The sequence below is a fragment of the Equus quagga genome, chromosome 22 (genome assembly GCF_021613505.1).
Source record: "Equus quagga isolate Etosha38 chromosome 22, UCLA_HA_Equagga_1.0, whole genome shotgun sequence".
NCBI lineage: Eukaryota > Metazoa > Chordata > Mammalia > Perissodactyla > Equidae > Equus > Equus quagga.
Genome location: NC_060288.1, coordinates 3,296,316 through 3,318,477, shown reverse-complemented (window position 1 = coordinate 3,318,477; position 22,162 = coordinate 3,296,316). Strand labels below are relative to the sequence as shown.

General features: G+C 43.5%; 1 protein-coding gene across 3 annotated transcripts in view; it reads right to left on the bottom strand.

Annotated features, from left to right (window-relative positions):
* The window catches only part of ZMAT4 (zinc finger matrin-type 4), a 317,539-nt gene that overhangs the window by 225,244 nt on the left and 70,133 nt on the right, over positions 1–22,162 (bottom strand). The window lies entirely within an intron of this gene.

Genomic DNA, 22,162 nt, shown 5'->3' with positions numbered 1-22,162 from the left:
GAGCGCGGTATTGGCATCAATATAAAAAAAATAGATCAATGGGACAGAATAGAGTGGGACCACGCATACATGGTCAATTGATTTTTGACAAAGAAAGATGCAAAAGAAATTTATTGGAGAAAGGATAGCCTTTTCAACAAAAGGTGCTGGAAAAATTGGATATCCATAAGCAAAAAAAAAAGAACTTCGATCCATGCCTAACATGTTACAAAAAGTTGACTCAACACAGACCTAAGTGTCAAACCTAAAACAACAAAACTTCTGGAAAAAAAAAATGCAAGATAAAATTTTTGTAACCATAGATTAGGCAAAGATTTCATAGATCTGCCATGAAAAGCACAATCCACAGAGTACGAACAAACGGACCATTTGGACTTAATTACAATCAAGAAGTATTGTTTTCCAAAAGACACAGTTAAGAGAATTAAAAGACAAGCCACCACCTAAGAGAGAGAAAATAGTTATAAATCACATATCTAATAAAAGACTTACATGCAAATATATAAAGAATTTTCAAAACTCAATAATAAGAAAACAAACAATACAATTTTTTTTAAAAAGCAAAGGATTTGAACAGACATTTCTCCAAACGTCAAATAAGCACATGAAAAGATGTTCAACATCATTGGCCGTTAGGAAACTGCCAGTTAAAACCACATTGAGATTTCACTACATGCCCAATAGAATGCTGAGATAACAAGGACTGACCATACCCAGTGTTGACAAGAATTTGGAGCACCTGGAACTTTCATACACTGCTGGGGAACGTTAACTGGTACAATGACTTTGGCAATTTCTTACAAAGTTAAACATGCACCTACTATATTAGTCTGTTAGGGCCGCCATAACCAGGACCACAGACTGGGTGGCTTAAACAATGTAAATTTATTTTCTCACAATTCTGGAGACTAGAGGTCTAAGACATCGCTTCTACCAGGTTTGACTTCTTCTGCGGCCTCTCCTCTTGGCTTGTAGATGGCTGCCTTATTCATGTCATTACATGGTCGTCCCTCTGTTCATATTGTCTGTGTCCTAATCTCCTCTTCTTATAAGGACACCAGTCACATTGGATTAGGGCCCACTCTGATGGCCCCATTTTAACTTGATTGCCTCTTTAAAGGCTCTCTCTCTAAATACAGTCACATTCTGAGGTACTGGGGGTTATGACTTCAACATATAAATTTCAGGGAGACACAATTCAGTCCATAACACCTGCCATATGATCCAACCATTAGAGCCCTGGTGTTTACCCAACAGAATGAAGCACTGGTCCATACAAAGACTTGTACATGAAGCTCATAGCAGCTTTATTTGTAAGAGCTAGAAACTGGAAATAACCCAAATGTCCATCAACAGATGAACGGATAAACAAATTGTAATATATCCATAAAATCGAATATTATTTGGTAATTAAAAATCTGAACTACTGGTACATGTAACAATATGATGAATCTCAAGTGAAAGAAGCCAGCCAAGAAAAAATTACATACTATTTTATTCCATTTACATAAAGTGTGAAAAAATGTAAACTGATGGATAGTGACTGAGCAGATCAGCTGTTTCCCGACACAGTGAAGGGTGGAGAGAGTCAGGAAGGAGGAATTATGAAGGGACACAGAAAACTTTGGGGACAGATAGATACGTTCTCTATCTTAATTGTGGCGATGGCTTCACAGGTATATACACGTCAAACCTTATCAAAGTGTACATTTTAAAAATACGCATTTTACCGTATGTCAATTATACTTCAATAAAGCTGTTGGAAAAATGACTCCCATGTCAGGAGAGGAAGGACACACCTTTACCAGAATTCTCTTCAAGTGACTACTAGTAGAAGCCACATGAGAAATGTTCAGGCCCTTCATTCATTTATTAAACAAATATCAATTGATGCCACCTTATTAGGAAAGATGAGGTGTGTGCTGGATATACTTCACTCCACCAAATCTGCTTTCCCACCTCACCCCCGCTATGCTATAGGCCCTAAGATGCCGATACTTACTCACTTGTTCTACCAGGCTTTTGCCCTCTGGCCTTTGGTTAAGTTCAGCCTATGGGAGGCAGGCAGGCAGGGTCAACTTCATGGGTAGGCGTTGTCCCATTTTGTCCAGAGCAAGGCATGCCCAACCTCTGCATATAGGGCAGATTTTAAAGCATCAAACATACAGATGCCAGAAACATGGTTAACATAGTGTGCAACCCATGCAGTCACACAGGCCACAGCACCCAGAAAGCCCTTGCACTTGGTTTACTAGTCTGCTGTCACTGTCTTGAAATTCCTAATAATTTTTTAACAAGGTCCCACACGTTGTGTAGCTGGTCCTGCACGGGAGAGCAGGAGAGGAAGAATTTAGTTTACCTAGTCCTGACTGCCGGTTCCCTCCCTGTTAGACCACTTTTCCAGTGCCTTCCTTTGTTCCTCCACCAATTGCCACAGCTCCTGCCACATGGCCCTCTCCAGCTGCTCCAGATCCCCAGGTTCCAGGGACCACGTGACCCCTAAATCTCTTGGGGTGGCCAACAGCGTTATAAACTCTGAAGAAGCTCACTTCTCCTTGCTGGTTTTCCTAAACTCTCATCTCACCTTTGTAAACCGTCTTTTCATTAAGTCTCTCCAGCCACCCCATCTGTGTGCCTGTGTTTCCCGCCTGGACGCTGCCAGAACCCCGTAGGTGGATGGCTGTGCAGGAGGAGGAGAGGGAGGAGTACAAGATGATGTCCAGAGACCACACGAGGAAGTCCAGCTTTGACACGTTCCAAAACCACACAGCACAGTTACAGGCAGCATGGAAGCTAAGAGGCGCTGGGAGTTCCTAAATACTTCAGCCTTTCCAAAGCAGAGGGCATAGTTTGAAAACAGACAACCACAGAAACTATACTGAGAGAAGTACCACACAATTTACAGAATGATTTAAAATACACTAGCCCATCTCCTCTGATCATCCAAGAACCCTGAGGCTCAGAGAGGCTGAGCAATCTGCCGAGGTCACACAGGTCCCTCATCGTGGCTAGTGGCTGAGTCAGGACACCTTCTGCTCACATCTCCTTGCTCCTACTCCAGCCCTCCGTGATGCCCATTCCTGGTGGGCAGGGAGTAGTCGGTTCACTGAATCTCCAGAGCTCAGAACAAAACCTGGCATACAGAAGCTTTCAACAATATTTATTGGCTGACTACTGACTCTGAGGCCAGTGCATCTTTCACCACACTATGCAGTATGCCCCACAATGTTTTGCCTTAGCCTGAGAAATCTACGCTCTAGCTTGTATCCTACAGGGGTACAAGGAAGCTATAGAAGGCCAATCAACTGACCAGGTCACTGTGAACCCGCTGGGTTAGCGGGTGAGCCACTGCACCGCTGAGGAGCGACGGCTCCAGGTCAATGTGGGTTGCTTCAAAATGCACTAGTTTTGCTGCCCAGCCCAGAGAGGCAGTGGGCTCACTTCTTCCGAGATGATGGAGAAAGTTCAGGCTGCGACTGAGTATGGGGGTGAAAAAAGTCTGGATGGGCCCTGAGGCATAACCCAGTCTCACACTAATTCTATTTTACTTTACCTACAATAAAAATCCCATTTCACTTTCAATTTTCTACACTTCTGTATTTGAGCTATATATTACCAGCATATATTATGTTGAACCATGTGAAACTGCTATTTTTGTAAGGAAAAAGATAAAATATTGGCAATTTCATATGATTCAAGTTTATATTTCTTTATTTAATAATCATAAAAAATACATCTTGAGTTTTTAAAATATAGAACTCATGTCCACACAAGGACCTGGACATACATGTTTATAGCAGCTTTATTCATAATTGTCAAAATTTGGAAACAACCAAAACGTCCTTCAATAGGTGAACGGAAAGAGAAACTGTGGCCCATCGGACAATGGAATATTAGTCAGCGCTAAAAAGAAATGAGCCATCAAGCCATGAAAAGACATGGAGGAACCTTAAATGCACGTTACTAAGTGAAAGAAGTCAATGTGAAAAGGCTACATATCGCATGATTCTAATTATATGACATTCTGGAAAAGGTAAAACTACAGAGACAATAAAAAAAAAATGAGTGGTTGCCAGGAGAAGGGGTGGGGTGGGATGAACAGCCACGGTACAGTGGATTTTTAGGGCAGTGAAAACACTCTGTATGAGATTATAACAATGAAGTTAGGTCCATCTTCAGTTAAAAATATGTCCCATTCTGGTGAGTGATGTTGATAACGGGGGAGCGTATGCACACGTGGGGGTCAAGGCGTGTGTGGCAAATCTCTGTACCTTCTTCTCAATTTTGTTGTAAACCTAAAACTGTTTTAAAAGAATAGTAGACTGTAAACATTACATTTTTCCTGAATTAGCCACTTCTATCAATTTAAGCAATTCTAATATAATCTAAGGATTAAAAACCTTGCCATTAGCAACCAAGCTGTCCTTCAATAGGTGAGTGGATAAACAAAGTGTGGCACATCCAGACAATGGAATATTATTTGGAGAAAAGAGAAAGGGACTCTCAAGGCACAGAAAGACATGGAGGAAACTTAAATGCACCTTGCCCGGTGAAAGCAGCCCATCTGAAATGGCTACGTAATACATGATTCCAATTACACAAAATTCTGGAAAAGGCAAAACTATGAAGACAGTAAAAAGACAAGCGGATGCCCAGGGCTTAGGCCGAGGGGTAAACAGACGGAGCATAGAGCTGTTTAGGGCAGTGAAACTATTCTGGATGGTACTGCAATGGTGCATACACGTGTTATACATTTGTCAAACCCATAGACTGTGTAACACAAAGAGTAAACCCTAAGGCAAACGGTGGACGCTGGGTGATAACAATGTGCCAATGTAAGTTCATCGATTACAACAAATGTACCACACTAATGCAAGATGTTAATAATAGGAGAAACCATGGGGTGAGGGAGTATACAGGAACCCTCTGTATTTTCTGCTCGATTTTTTTTGTAAACCTAAAACCACTCTAAAAAACATAAACTCAAGTCATTTAAAAAAAAAAAAAAACAACAACCACTTTGCCTTTCATTGCCAAGAAGGGAGCCCAGAGCACAGGTGAGATTCAGGAGAGAGCGAGAACAACACGGGCCGTGTGCATCCAGAGGGGTGGCAGGCTCTTCGCATCGGCAGAAGGGCCCCTCAAGGAGCACAGAGGAGTCCCAAAGACATGCTCCGTCAATTTTCCAATCTACCTAAGGCTGACCTGTCCTCCCTAAGAGCACGACTTAACAACAGCCTTGAAATCCTTTTGCAAATTTGCCGCTTCCTCTCAAGCATGACAAATTTTCCATCTAGGGGTGTTTCTAAAGCTCTGGTGATGTTTAATCTTATCTCCAAGTCCTGCCTAAAAGTCCACCACTTGCAAACATCTCCAAGTAAAATGAATAGCTCACAACAAGCAGTGTCCCCAATGTTTTCATGCACATCTGCGAGGACAGAAACCACTCATTTTTGTCCGTGTAAGTTTTCTGGCCCTGAGGTTTCTCAAGGTTGAGGGGTGTCCTGAGATGTGACATCTGCAATTACAATCCCTCCGGATTCCTCTTGTCACCGTCTTTAGGAAAAGCGTGACAGACCTGCCCCTCCTTCTGCTGTCTTGGCAGAAGCACACATTTGTGTATTTTCTGCACCAGATCTGTACACTCCTCAAGGCCATCCGCAAGCTTCCATCCACGGAAAACAAAACGTGTTTATTTCTCCCCATTCCCCTGTATTCTCATCCAGTTAAACAGAATGTCCATGTTCACCGAAGAGAGTTTCCCTCGAAATTAGTTATCTGTGAGCAGTTTTAGGAGAAGTCAAAATGTGATTTCTATTTTTACCTTTTACAGAATTTTTTGAACTAAAACATCAATACCATTAAATAAAATCCATTGATCCACTCACGTCGGTGCCTGACACGACACAGTACCAGGATAAGGAACCCTGCCAGCTTTGTCAGGAGGTTGGGATACATTAAGGAGGGAACTGCCCTCAAAAGCAGGAATGAGAAAGAGCTTGTCTGCACCGGAAGCTGAAGAGCCTCCATTGGCGTTTAGAGGCATTGGGACCTGCCCTGACTCAGACATCGAGTGCTTCAGGAATTTCTCACTCAATTCACTCTGGAGCACGACGGGTCTCCACTGTGGACCTTAACTCAAACCTGGGCACCTGGAAAGGAAATACATGCACACGAGGTTGCATTTCACAAAGTATTCCACCAGCCAAATGTACCCAGGCACTACCTACAGGGGACCAATGATCTAGCTTCTGCATCACTTGGGCTTTCTACCCCACCTGGTCAATGTAAGGCATGTGAGACAGACAACTAAGGAAGAAGCACCAGGCCCTTCCTCAAGGGTACGCTGCTTGGACCAGGAAGCCACATGGTGGCACAGGAGAGATGCACACTGTCTCCTTGCCCTTCCAGCTCTCCCACCAGTATGGACACAGGTGTTCCCACTCAGGCATGTCCTTCTCCTGAGGCCTCAGTTCTCTCCTCCTTGGATCTCTGTCTCAGCTGGGTACCAGATGGCTGGCTGTCATCACAGAGGTGTCCTGCTATTGCATAACAATGGCTGTGTTAATAGGAGGACAAGAACCTACAGGTGGGGTGGGGTGACATTGGGGGAGAGTGGCAAATGGGACCTCACCTTCCTGACAGCAGAGGAGGGGTAGAAGGCCCTGGAGGCACAGAAGAGGGAGAGTAACAGATGCAGAAATATTTTATCTCAGTTTAGAAATCCAAGACAAAGCCATCAGAAGTCCTCTCTGGGCCTCCGTTTGCTATTCTGCTCATTAAGTTGTCACAACAATTCTGTTTTGTGGTCCTGTCATAATGCCCACCACTTTCCAGACCCTTGTCCAATCACACATTTACTCTGGACATGGCTCCTGAAAGCCCCAGCCCCAGGCCCCTATTTACAGCCCTGCATCCCTGAGCTGGGGGCACACCTCCACAAGCAGCCATGGCAATGGTTTGAACATCCCCACAGTGCACTCCTGCCGAGAGGCCCTCATGCCTGACCCCTAAAGACACACATAAAAACTCCACTGGACCTGTCCCATGAGGCATTCGAAGGCAGGAACTGAAAGCTGCAAGGAACGCTTATGAAACACCATGATCCCCAGATCACGAGGCTGCTTCTTCTTGCAATTTCTAGCCAACACAGTTAACTCCAGAATTTACAGTCACAGAAATTCAATTCAGAGCCTCGGCTGTCCCTCGACTGAGGGAGAATTTACTGTCCCACCTGCTTCCTCCCCAGGGGCTCTCTTTTTGCTTTGACTGGCTGCCCTGACACAGGGAAACTGCTCTCATCAGTGGAGTAAGGTATTGATTCAAAGGTCTGAGGCTCTGGGACCCAGGGTATAAACTTTCTCTCCAGATTTATTTTATAAAATCCATTGCATTAATGTTGCATATAAAAATTTCCCCGTACTTTAAAATAAACATTTCCCATTCAGCAAATTGCAAACTGATGGCGTTCTTAATGCCAAAGTGATGTTCTGTATTCCACTCATTATTACCACAAGTATCGGAGGGTTTATGTAGTCACTCCCTACAGCTTTTTGTCCCTTCCTATTACAAAATGGACATGAAAAGCAAAAGAAGTGCTTAAAAATAATAGCTGTGATTTTTGAGTTTTCTGCAGTTTTTTTTCCTCTGTTTTTCCCCCCTCCCTCTTTTCACTCAGAGTCTTAAATAGCAGCTTGGGATGTCTGAGGAGATGGGGATGTTGATGCTATGATCCGTCTGCACCAGAACAATCTCCCTCTCTCCCTCTCTGGCTGCCTGGCAGGGGCGGGAAAGCTGGACAAATTAATTACATAACTTCTCTGAAAGCTGTAAAGAATGCAGGACTTTCTACCCCTCGTATTCAACCTGCCTTGAAAGCAGGTCCGAGCAGAAGGTGGGCATCTACGGTGCAGTGTGCACCCAGCAGAGGCGCCAGGATGCACCGCAGAGAAAGGCGGGGTTGACTGCACTGCTGCCTCCTGCCCGAACAGTACACTGGCCTCCACCCCCACCCCCTTCCCTTCAGAGAAAGGGCCTCTGCAGGATGCGCTCAGATCAGCACTCAAAACGAAAACCCCAACACTGATGTTCCATCTCAGGCTGGGGTTTTTTGTACCATTTAGCACAGGAGGAGAAAAAGAAGGCAAAGAGAGCAAGTGCTTAAGTCAGCAATTCACAAAGTTGTCCGCTAACCACAACACTTGAATTTCACCCAGCCCTTTATCACTGTCTCAGTGGTATTTAAAAAAAAAAAGGAAAACTTTCAAAACTGCAGACTTACAGTTCTGCCTTCAGTGCACTAATTAGAACCACGTCTCCTTCCTGCCCGGCCCCGCCTCACACGGCTGCTGCGAGACCGGGAGGTGAAGGCGCCTGGATTCCAAGCCTGAAGCCAGGCTGTGTGCCGTTCCCTTGCCCTCTGACTTCGACGCTTTGCCACCAGACTGGAGTCTCCTCCCCACGTTGAGCTGCTGAAACCTTCATCACTCTGCAGAGCACGGCTCTCCTCCTCTGGGAGTCCGGCCTGGTAAGCCACACACCCCGCACCCAGCCCCCCACAACACAGCACCAGCATCTGTCCAGGCGTGAGGTGGCTCTGACCTCACACTTGGGACAACCTGACGTGTATGACAAGTGTGCAGGCGCTCACTACTGCCCTCCAGGAGCCGCCGTGCCGGCGCAGAGACAGCGCCGTTCCTCCTGGTGTTCCCGGGCCCCAGCTCAGCACCTCGCACATTCTGAAAGCACAGGACACGCCCAGGGAATTGCAGAGAACACAACTGAGCTCAGCTGCATTGTCACCTGTCCTTTCTCAGAGAACGCAGGGAGTGGGACAGGACCAAGGAAAGTGTTATTTGGGGAATTTCCTAAATAATAGGGTCTAGGTATTGCAGCTGGACAAATTAATTACATAACTTCTCTGAGGCACACACTCCTCAAAGGACAAGTGCAAAATCGCAATGTCTCCCACGTGAGAGTCGTTAAAAGAAGGATTTGAGGTGATGCATATAAAGATTGGCGCTTGGTCCCAGATAAATGGCAGCAGTTGCCATAAATAAGAACTTGCGTGGAGCAGCATACCAGGCAGGGAGGCGAGTGGTTGGCCAGTCCCACACTCCTCACCTGCAACATCCTCCATGTTGAGATCCGTCTCTCGGTAAGTACACTCCAACAGGCAGCCTTTGGACATGGGGTAAGACCCCAAAGTCCAGGCCAAAGCCTTCCAAGGGGGTAGCCAGGTGGGACATGGGTGAGCATGCCAAGGGTGCTAGCTCCTACGGGAGGTGGTGTGAGCGGTCCAAGGTTTTCACCCTCTCCAGGGTCTTGCCTCCTGAGCTCAGCTGCACAGCAGGGGAACAACAGGGAACAACCCTTTCCCCCTCTCCACCCGCCTCCTCTGCCTCTTCCGGGTCGGTGCAAGTCTTCAAAGAACTTTAAATCCAAGCTTGAAGCAGGGCAGCTGCTCCTCAGAGACCTCATCTGCAAGTTAACGCCCCACACGCTTCTTAGGAAGAACTTTCTGGTGTTCTCTTCCTCCTCCCCGGCAACTGTTTATCAGCCCCACAGTGGGATGTGTTCTTGCCAACCTGCACGGCTCTGTTCCACGGTCCTAACGCCAGGCTGTTAATGTATGACAACCCACAGCGGGCAGGACATCTTATTTTTCAAGCCCTGCTTACAAGCTATATGAAAAAAGATGTTGCTGAAAAGCAGGAAATAACACTTAGAAACCAATAAACATCTCTACTCTCTGCCGTGAAGAGCTGCCTGGAGTTTCCACATGCTGCATAAATCCACCCTGTTTGAGAGCCACCGAGGTCCCTGATGACGCACCTCCTAGTCCCAGTCACTTCCAACTTCTGCTGGCTCTGACACGGGGAAATTCACTGACAACACCGATAATTCGTGCCTGCCTTCCCACAGCAGCACTCGCCGAGACGAATTCTCCCCTACCTTTGCTGCTGCTATTTCTCAACACTACTTCCGAGGGCTGCATCCTGGGCCAACACAGTGTTTTGTCAGTGAAAAAACAGCAGCTAATATTATAGGCAATTTTAGTGCACAGCCCTCCCTCCACACCCCCTGCTCCGCTCCAGGCTTCTGAACTGCTTCTGCCGCTTAGGGAGTTTTTTCAGACCAAAGTGTCTCAACTGACTGTGAACAGGACAGTTCCCAGCTTACCTTGCCTTCAGCATCCAGCCTAGTTTATCTCTTCCTGTGTCTGTCTGCATCTGTCTCTCAATAGACAGACAGATAGACAGAAAGACAGATGGATGATAGTAAATAGATAATCAAAAACTCTTTCTATTTCTCTCTCTCTAATACATGGACAGAGGCAGATATGTATTATGCCTCATGTATATGGAAAGAGAGAAACAAAGAGTCAGACGAGAAGGGAAACAGAGCTTCTCCTTTACTGTAAATTTACAGATTTTTCCCCTTTACCATTGGAGCTTCCTCCTGGGGCCTCTGAGGGCTCTCCTAAATGGATTTCAATTTGAATACACAAAATAAAGACAGCTATTCAAACAGTTAAAAGTATTTAAAAAATTTTAAAACCACCACCAAGATACCTGGAAAATGGATACACCAATCATTCAGTCAATCAATCTAGTGATCATCTTAATAATCGAAATCATTGGCTGACCAACTCTCGCGATCATTGGCACAAAAGCAATGTAAAAGTATTAAGCCCGGAAAGAAGTAATCGAATGGTGGGCTCCAAAATGCAACATAGTTTCAACCAGTGTTTCTCAAATGTGAGTAAAAGAAGAAATTCTCCAGCATCCACAAGAACAGAATTCTTAAGGATGATTGCTGTCTGAGAAACAATAAGTTAATAATCTGAAGTCTTATTCTATAAAAATATATTTTAATTGTTATCATAGAAACAGGGAACATTTCATCTTTATACCTGGAAAATATAAGCATTAAAAATTATCACTAGGGGGCCAGCCCCAGTGGTATAGTGGTTAAGTTCACATGCTGAATTTCGGCAGCCTGGGGTTCATGGGCTCAGATCCTGGGCATGGGCCTACACACCACTCAAGCCATGCTGTGGCAGCATCCCACATACCAAATAGAGGAAGATAGGCACAGATGTTAGCTCAGGGACAATCTTCCTCAAGTAGAAAGAGAAAGATTGGAAATGGAATTAGCTTAGGACCAATCTTACTTACCAAAAAAAAAAAATTATTGTTAAAATTTTTTGAACTAAAAGAATTTGTAGAATCTCAAGACTGCATCCATGTACACAGTGTGAGAAACACCCTTCTAAGGGACATGTGTCTGGACAGCTCAAGGAGCTACAAACCCCTAAGCCTGCAAGGAACCAAACCTGAGCATTGCTTTCAGGGGTTTGCTTTGTTTCTTTGTTTCTATCAGGGTATTACAAATGACTTTATTTCCTGAAGACATGGGTAAGTACTCCCTCACAATCACACATGTGACAAATGTCTGAGTACAAAAGAACAAGAGTTCCTGAAGTGTGACCCTGAGCACCCTTAATTCTGGCGAGGTGCTGCCACAATCAGGGCTCTGTTCTGTATGCTAAAAAACCACCTGTCGCCTCTGTAATTATTGAATATTAATAATCCATATCGAGACTATAGAAAAGACATAGGCAGTTCTTTTTATTATTTTCACATTTCATTAAATAGAGAAGAATGCGTCAAACTGCATTTTCTTTCTACCCGAGTCCTCCTCGATCTCTGTGATGAAGAGCACATGCCCACGTTTACGCCCTTCCCAGGTCTGGGCTTGTCCTTTCTGCTCCCGTCTTTACTCCCTACCAGAAATGGATGCAGGATCTTTGTCTTTTCCCCCAGAGATCCCTGTAGAGCAGCAAAATGGAATCTACTGTGGTGCATATATACAATGTAGATGCTCAAAAAATATGTTGGGAGAATAATGGAGGCCAACATCAGGGTTTCCATCATCACACTCCTAACTCGGAAGAAAATGCTTGCAAATAGTTGCAGGTTACCTGCCTCTCCAAATCGTGGACTCCTCGGCTGGCCTAAATATAGGAGCACAAACCAGTGTGTCCTCTGGTATACCACTGCAACAAAAACAAGCTGAAGAGACCTGCCATTTCCCAGATGAACAACCCCTGAGGGCAGGATAAGACCATCTTGATTCTGGAGTCAAGCCTAACAGGCTGAGCTTGCTGAACGGGGGGAAGAAACTATCCTCTAGGCGTTTCATGTCTTCTAAAGCTTTAAGGGATGGCCCTGGGCATATGACCTAGCGTGGCTCTTTATTTTTACTAAACAGAGAATGTGGATCTCTGCCACATTAATATTTTAGCTACAAGATTGCTTTTCTGAACAAACACGTTTTGCTCTTTAAGGTATAACACAGTAAACACTACTTCGTATGCCTTTACTCAGAAAATATTTCATGAAAAATTCTAAAGGCTGTAGAGACCCAGTGCCATCAGATTAACTCTGAAACTTTGTTTCCTCTTCAGCAAAATCAGAATATTGATTAGTCGTGAAACACCACCACCGTTCTCTTAGCTCAGGTACAACAAGCCGGTCCACAGACATTTTGGGTCTCAAAGTACTACAGCCAAGGGGTACCAGGCTTTTTTAGTGCCCTCTGCTTATTCAGCACTTATACTCTTAATTATTTCTTCCAAACGTGGTCTTCTCACTACTCACAGTCCCAGAGCAAACTAAACTAATTAATTCCTTGCACGGTGACACAATCAGATTAAAACAGCCTTTAAACTAAGAAAACCTCGTTACCTTATAGCTTACTAGGACGACCTTGCAGCTTACTATGACGACCTTGTAGCTTACTGTGACACGGATTTGGACAGGGTACAGGTCAAGTCAGGCCTCTGGATCATCAGAATTACATCGATTGAAAATCAGAAACAAGGCAAAAGCAGCCAAGAAGGCAGGGGTTAGACATGTCCCTAGCAAAAGACAGGGTCCATTAGAACACTCCGCTTTCTCCTAAGAAAGTAAAACTTTTTTTTCTTTAGATCGAAGGCGACTACTACGCAAGCACCTGAAACAATAAAAGGTTCAATAAAGAACGTTAAAGCACTTAGCAAAGAAAATGTGGTAATGAAAAAGCAGCTTAAGGGTGAAATTGGAAAAAAAAAGACAGCATATTTTGGCTTTTTATTACAGGATATATAAGAGACAGCTTGGCAGTAAATGTTAACATCTTTCTAATGGTTGGGAATGCAGTTGTACCAAGCTGAAAACTCACCTTGACTTATTGACACAGCTGAGTGTTAAGCTACCTTGCTCATCCCCAGAGGAAATGCACCGACAGCACAACAGAGCCCAGCCTCACTCAATACATGGAGGCGCTGTGAGCCACTGTCACATGGCCACGTCAGGCATTTTCACCCAGGGGAGGCAACAGGAAAACAGATGGGAAGGGCAAGAAAATCAGTAAAGAGGAGAAAAAAGGCAAAAGTATAAAAGTGGAGGCCAGAAAAAAACAACCTTCAATAGGGTGTTTATCCTAAATATCAATTAAAAAACTGGTATTCCTTACGCCCCTCTAGGTTGAAATGCAGTGAGGAAAAAAAGAAATCACCAGCATGGCCCTGTCCTCAACTAGATCACAATTTAGTTGAAGCGTCATGGTTAAACCTTGGCAAAATAGTAGAAAGGAATAAATATAACATTAGGAACTAAATTCACAACAATTTTATGTGTGCTCATGTGTTATATGTTTATTAAATTACATTTCTCTGAAATGTTTATGCAGAAATGGGTTTAAAATTGAAGAAATGGGTAGAGATCACTGCTTCAAGATAAGATGATGATGCTCTAAAGATATTAATTCTCTTCCAATTAATTCTTAAATCTGATGGAATTCCAATCAAAATATCAACTGAATTTGTGAGCTTATCCAATTATTTGTATAACAACCATGACAACAACATTATAAACTGCACAAATAGCTGTTAACTCTGCAATAAAACAGGAAAGAATATGACGTCGCTCTCAGACACTGAGACATGACACCAGGCATAGTAATTAAATACAGTATGAACTGGCCCGATAAAGGCAGAGTCACAGAACAGCATAGATAGGTCCGATTCAGGGTCAAGTACACGCAGAAAATTAACATATGATAAAGGTGACACCCAAAATTATGGGGAAAGAATGGACTGCAGATGGTGGTAGGAAAACAGGTTCACCATACAGAGGAAAATCAAAGCAGATGCCTACCTCAAACAACATATAGAGGTATGCTCCTGTGGGGGCCTGGAATTGGCCACCCCAAGATATGTCTCTTTGGCATGATGATTATTTGAGGCTGGTTACTTTGCAGACAGGAAAGCAACTGAAAAGTAGAATTTACTTACCCTTTGTAAGAGACATTTACACTGTAGAGGAATTCTCCATCTGTAAAGATATCTCCCTCTCTACCAGGAAGAAGGGGAGATGACCTTGTCTCTAGAAACTCTTAATCAATGGGGAAGGCAAGGACTTAAATCTGCATTTTATTGTGCTTGTCTGGTAACCTCCTGTGAATGACTTCCCTCCCCCTCCCAACGTTGGCATTTCTTTAAGGATTAAGCATCTTTCCTTAGGCTAGGAACTGATTGCTGCGCTCACCTGTGACCACTCAGCTCAAGACAATAGACTTGTCTCCTGCTGAGCCCTCCAAGATAGCAGACCCACTACCTGCTGTGTCCATCAAGCACTGTGCCAACAGGGCAATCTTGTGACTATTGTGGGAGGGACATTTCAATCATATGTGAAACATCCTGTTTGGGGGTATATAACCACTATGTGCATCCCACTTCTTCGGTGCCCTTTCTTCCTTTGGGAAGAAAGGCCCTGGGCCGTGGTCCTCATAAAGCTTTGTTTAATTTTCTCCTGCTATTCTGTCTCATGTTAATTTAATTCATTCTCTGGCCAGACGAACCCAGAGAAGGTAGAGGAAATGTCTTTCTCCCCTACACTCCAAATAGAGTTATAGACATTAATGTGAAAAGCAGAAGTGTGAAATTAATAGAAGCGAGCACACTTCACATTTTTGTGATCTAGTGATAGGAAGAATTTCTTAAACAAACTGCAAGGCAAACAGTTTATTAAATTTATCACATAAAAATTAACAAGCTTAACAAAAATCTTAATAAAGGGCATCATGAACAGATACAATAAGAAGATGACAGAATGGGAGACGATATTTCCAATGTCTAAATCCAAGAAGAACTTTACAAAGAAATAAAAAAGAAAAATACAAGAATATTAGTAGAAAAATTGACAAAGTATATGAACAGAAATCACACACAAAAAGGAAAACAAGAGCTAATAAGTATACAAAAAATTGTTCAAACTTCAAAATAATTAGAGAAACGCAATTTAAAATAACAAGATATCAAATATCAACCAGATTAGAAAAAAATGAGAAAGCTGAACAGTCAACAGTTGGCAGAGATGTGGATATGGGAATCCTCGTGCACTAACCCTCTACTGAGCAAGGCTTAGTCAAATTACTAATAATACGGCTTATGATGCAGAAGTTCCACTCTTGTCTGTAGATCCGTCGTGGATAAATTCACACACAGATTCTTTAGGAAACGTGTAAGGATGTTTGTCACAGCACTGCTTAGGTTAGTGGGGCACTGGGAGCAATCTGAGTACCCATCCCTAAGCCACAGGAAAATCAGAATGCGACAGATGGTGACTCACTATGGAATGTCGTGCAGCGGTTAGACATACATGTAGGAACATGGATGGTTCTTAGAAACACAGTGTTGAGTGAAATGACCATATCAAACCATAATGCCGTTTGTATAACTTAAAAATAAATGCCTGCACGGTGCCTAGTGACTTCCTTCCAAAGAGGGCAATATGCGACTGGAGGGGAAAAAGTAACTTTTCAGTAAGAGACCTGACAAACACTCCCTCAAGCTAGGAGATCAAGGTCAACATCAACAGCAGTAAGTAATGTTGATAACAGCACCCCTGAGATGATGTGGTGAGAATGGCGCTTTACCTCTGTGATCTCCTCCCCCTAAGAATGCAAAAACCCCAGTGTAATCGTGAAAAAAAATCAAATAAATCATTCTACTAAACACCTAAGCAGTCATCCTCGAATTGGCAAGGTCGTCAGAACAAGGAAAGTCTGAGAAACTGTCACAGTCTAGAGGAGCCTAAGGAGTCAGGATGGCTAATGAGATGTGGCATCCTGCAACAGAAAAGGGACACTAGGTAAAAACTAAGGAAATCTAATAAAGTATGGACTTCACACATTATAATGCCTGTTATGTAATAGCAATAACGTATCAGTTTGGGTTCATTAGCTGTGACAAACGTACCTTAGTAATGCAAGATGTTAACAATATGGGAAACTGGGTCGGGGTATACAGAGACACTCCATGCTGTGTTTGCAACTTTTCTGTAAATCTAAAACTATATTTAAGTAAAACTTATTTTTAGATATACATGCCCACAAAGTAATACACATTGTAAACATACACAAATAAAAACCACGTCAACCCCAATAAACTGGTTACCTGTGGGGTTGCAGGGAGGATGGACATGAGGAGGGGGATAAAAGGAAAGGAGACCTCTACCCTTTCATATCACAGAAGAAGGAACCAAAGTCTGGCGGGGTTAAGCGACTTAGCCAAGAGTGTGCTTTCAATGCAGGCATTCTGACCTTGCGTACACCAAAAGCTCTTTTCATAACTCAGCCTGCTCTGCCTGCTCTGAGGATAAGGTGAGAGTGAATTTGCTCCACGGATAGGAAATGCAGAAGTTAGCAGATGAGTCAAAAGGGAGCATGAACTTTTCCATGAAGTGGAAAAAGAAGACGACGTTGCTTTGGGGCTTTAAAGCAAGTGACAGCATCCCAAAGGGCTCTGCAGGTTAGACGTGGGGGCTGGCTTGAGGGCCACAGACAACTGGGGAGTAAGACAAGGGGCATTATTTAGGGTCAAACCTGGAGAAGCTTAGTTTCCAGAAGATAAATAATTAAGAGTAAGTCAATAACTACAAGGAATTAATGAAAACAGGAATGGGTAGGATTTCTTGAACTAGAAGGCAGGGAAACTTCCCAGATCAGGGGCAAAGTTTGTGGCTGCAAGGTTAGGACAGGAGGAGGAATATTTGGGATAGAGACAGAGAAGTGGTTTTATTCTATTTTTTCCTATTTTCTTTGTAAAATCTAAAAAGTTTCACACTGCCTACGGGGATTTCCAGGTGAAGGAAGGACTGTTTCTATGTTTGAATTAGTGGAGAGTGGATGTGAAAGCCATTCTAGCTGCTGGCATAGTGGTGGCAAAGTCTATCCCGGAGGCCAAGGAGACCCGAAGGACTGGGCCAGGAGAAAGGGGCAGCAGGCACAGGAGGGAGCAATTTGAAGGTGGTGTAACTGCTTTCTGACTAGGTGTACTTCTGTCCCTATGTGATCCTCAGAGAAAGCGATGGAATTCAAAGTTAGAAAAGCTCTACTCAGAATTAAGTCATCTGGGTAAAAGCTAAAGAAACTAATTAAATTCTCAAATCACAGAGAAGGAGGAAAGCACGCTGTCGTCAACACTTCTCCAAACACTAGAAGAAATGCAGGGAGAGACACATGGCTGAGATCAACACCCAAACCCACTTACTTAGGTCATTAGCCTTTAAGAATTCCCTGTCTCCTAACATCTTTACAAAAAATCAACAAGCCCAGATGGCTAAGTGACCGGGAGGTTAGGAATGCATATGTTTCCACTGAATGCTGGGAATGGAAAGCTGGAAGACAAATTGTCACTGTCAATAACGAATCAGGACCGGCCGGGATCTGAAAAGCAACTGATCCATGCTGATCACTCAACGAGCGTTCACAGGGAGAAAGTCTTTTTCCTACCAGAGTTTTATCAAGGCTATCAAGGCGTTATCAGTCAATTCAATAAATATTTCTTTACAAATTATGATGCATTCATATAATGAAAATTTATGGAACAATTAAAACAAAAACTGGAGGGTATTGTGTGTTGCCACTTGCGAAAAATATATAAAAGGAAAAATTAAGTTGTATCTATATGTATATAATATTTCAAAGAAAACTGGTCACATGGGTTTTATCTGAGAACTGGGTAGCTGAGAAATAGGAGGGAGACTTTCCACATTATACGCTCTTCCATACTTTGTGAATTTTGAATGATGTGAATTTACTACCTCTTCAAAAAAGGAATATAATGTTAAAATAAAGAAGATTAAATATTTAGGTATTTATACTCCAGTATTTTCTTCAAAGACTTTAAGAAGACATATTGAAATATATCCACATCTAATACAAAAAGATAAAATAAATAATTGAGAGATACGGATTTAAAGCAGAATAGGAGAAAGACAATAATAACATCCAGAGGTAAAAAGAGCACCATAGATGCGTACACAGATCCCGTCTCGTTCTGGACATGGCCATGGATCTGGTGGCCAAAGCAGAGCAGTGACACGATCAGAGTCCAGTGCCTGTAATGAGCCGGTCTCTCAGGAGAGGAACAGCTTTTCTTGCAAGGGATGGAAAAGAGAAATTTCTCTCAAACATCTATCTTTGGGAGACATTGAAACACCACAACCACAGCACGTGGTTGGGGAGCCCGGCTGAAGGCCGCTCTCAGACTCCCTGAGTGTGGAGTGGACAGGCCGGACACCACCTCAGGGCCGCGGAGCTCAAGGTCTGCGAGACAGATGGTTGAGCCCGAAAAGGCAGCACAGAGAGGAAGCCTACAAGTCAGCACACAGGCTCCAAATTCCAACTGGAAAGTCTCTGTGCTTGACCAATTAAGTTGGGGAAAATGGAAAGAAAACCTTAATATGATAGCATATTATCTCTTTGTCTTTTAGACAAACAACACGTTTGCTTCAGTTTCCCACACAGCCCTGCAATGAAATAGCCATCTGCTTCATGGCGGCCCCCAGACACCTGATTTCCAGAATCGTTTTATTTCTTCATTTGCCAAGACCACTCCCTTTGGGAATCACAGCCTTTCCGCTCTTTCTTTTCCAACCCAGCTCCCCATCCCCAACATCCCCAAAGCAGGTCCTAGTCACCACGTCCCCTACAGTGTCACACACATACAGTGCACAGAGACAATGCTATGTGATCACCAAACTGGTTCCATTTTCCTCCTTGGCACCCAGGGAGCTACATTTCCCAGGCTCTCATACAACCCGACAAAAACATATGATCGAGTTCTGGTCAGTGGAATGGGGGTAGATACAATGTTGCCACTTCCAGGCCTAGCCCCTAAGATGTCCTGCACAATTGCCCAGATGGCCATCAGTCCTCCGGATGCCAACTGGATTTTGATACTTGGGACAATGTCAGGAGCTAAGATGGTGGAGCCTCTGCTGGCTTGAGTCTTAAAATGTGTCATGAAATCTCCCTCTACTAACACACAATGGGCTGTAATGTGAGCAAGAAAGAATTTTTATTTCTAAGATGCTGAGATTTTTTGTTACTGCAGTTAGCCCACCTTGTCTAATATAGAAAACAGGTTTCTCGCATAACAAAAAACCTGAATATGTGATATTGACTTAGCAGATGGATAGTAAATGGGGAGAGAACAGACAGAGCAGATCCAGCTTATACAGTGGCAAAATATTGGCAAAACTGTTGCCCACAATACCATGGAAGGCAAACCACCTGCCTCCTGAGATTATAGTTCTAGAACTGGATGGTTCTATTCTAAGACATGGTTACAATTCTAAAAGAACTAGAAGACGATAGAAAAACAACACTGGATATGTATTGTTGGTGACTAATTGTTTGTTATTGATGTTTGGCCAGATTTTTCATGACAGAAATAAGCTCAGAATATAACTGATAACACATTGACAGAGAGAAATAAAATGAAATAGAGTTATTGAAGAAATATGGGAATATTTTCAAGATAGATACTGGATATCTAATATTATATAGTGCAAAGGTTAGAGAATTGGAAAAGCCATTTGCTAATTGCTTCCAGTCACCAAGAAGTGAGAGACGTGATTTTAGAAGACATCGTGTATTGAAGACCCAGTAAGACCTCTCGGTTGCACCCCGTGACTCAGGTCTTTGGCAAAAATCAGATTAAGGTTGTGGTCTTCCCACCTACTTTTAGACAACCTCATGGTGGCCACCATTAAACTGAAAAATAGAAAGAGGTGCAGAGGTGAGGACGCGATAAAATAAATAAACAGCTTTGAAATTGTGTCTAGGAAAGAACTGTATGGTCGAGACACATGGAGCTTTCTGAAAGAAAACAAATCAGAAGCCTTCTCTAACACTGAGAGAATTGTCTTACTAAAGTAATTACAATCCTGAATTAGGAAAGCTTTGAATACTCTGCAAGCCTTCAATCCACCTCAGGCAGGAAGTGGGCTATGAATGTCACGGTCCCCAGGGAGGACTCCAGGAGTGAATAGGACCCAAGACCCATTTCAGATGTGGCAAGCACAATAGACAGCGAAGAACCGTGCGGGGCAGAGCCACGGGTCATTGAGAAAAATGAACAAGAAAGTCCTTCCCACGGAGGAAGATCAGCATCTATTGGGGAACTTCCCTCACTCCCTGGAAAGAGAGACTTCCCAGCACCCGCCCTGCAGGAGGCCAGCTTTGCTATGGGCCAGCGATCACTTTGTCTTCTTTTCTTCCTTTCGCTGAAAGAGAAAGGTTACCGCTGTCATCCCCACTGTAAAGTGTAGGAGGAGGAGCGGAAACATTTCTCTTTTGCTCATAGGTTGCTGATGCAAGAAATCACATCCACATCTGATAGGGCCTCTCTATCACCCCAATGGATATTTTGTGACCAGAGGGGTAGACTATGGCAGAGATGATCCTGCATGTTTGTTGGACTCACTTCATTTTCTGATACATTTAAATTACATTTCCCAACATCCCCTGCAGTTAGATGGGACCATGTGGAATGTGGTCTGGCTCCTAGAATCCACTGAGCAATGTCAGATGCTCCCAGCAAATGAGAACCCCTGCTGCAGAGCAGGCTCTGCCCACTCCTAACCAATGAGCACTGAGCACACACAACATCTGACAATCATCCTTAGCCAATGAGCGTGTTGTCCCAAGTTGAGTGTGTTCTTTAGCCTACTGTTGTTTACTTCATTGTAGCCTTTCTATGAACCATTCATTTTGTGTTCCAGTGAACTATTTTGACTAATAATAACTTACAAGAGAGAAAAGAACTGGACCTGCTGGAAGAAAACAACAGAAATATATAAAAATAGAAATTTTACAGAAGCGGAAGAGTCTTTAATGAAACTCTTTAAGAAACAGGTTAAAGACTGTCAGACAATCAGAGCTGGGCTGAAGTCCTCTGATATTATGAAGGGTAACAAGAATTGCTTTAGCCTGGGCAAACGCAGCAAGAATTGTATTAACAGCATCCGGGACAAATTAAGCGTGTCATGACTTCAAGAGATTTGAAGAGAATGAAACAGTGATTCTCAATGTACAGTACAAAGAAGCCATCTCCACAGCAATCCCGCTATTGACATCTGTTATTGTCCTCACCCAGTCAGTGCTGGCACCTCCAGGAGCACAGCACCTGCAATACCCCGGACAGCTGTGCATCCAGTGAGCCCCAACAGTACTCAAGTCCAGTGAGCACAGGGCCTGGCTGGATTGCCAGGCTGCAGACACACAGCATGGTATTGACCCACAACCCTCGCACCCAGGAAAGGAGGTGTTCAGCCTGCATGCTTACTCAGGCAATTTGCAAAAAGGAAAAGAAACATTGAGAAGGCAAGAGAGACTCAGGGAGAAAAGGCAATGAAGGCATGAGTAGCAACAGAAAGTATGAAACTTTAATCAGCACATATTAGGGACCTTAACTTTCACCTTATTGTCTCCACCCACCAAGCACTTACATCCCATCTACTGCTAGACTGACAGAGACCAGAAGAGCACCCTTTGGCTATTCTGCTGAGTTAAATGGAAGCTAGAGAAGGCCATAGTTCTCTCGGAAGGCAATTAAAACAGGTGAAACAGGAAAAATCCCTTTCAGCATGCCTCTGTAGGCCCATTGCACCTGCTGCCACACCGATGCCAGAACAATACTGCATTCTGCTGTTCCCAGGTGGGCCAGTGGGGTTCATTTACCAGGCCTGACTTGACTTCAAGATTCAGAAAGGTCTGAAGAGTTTCCCATCAGTTTACAGAAGTGTCTTTTCTATAACGACAAAAC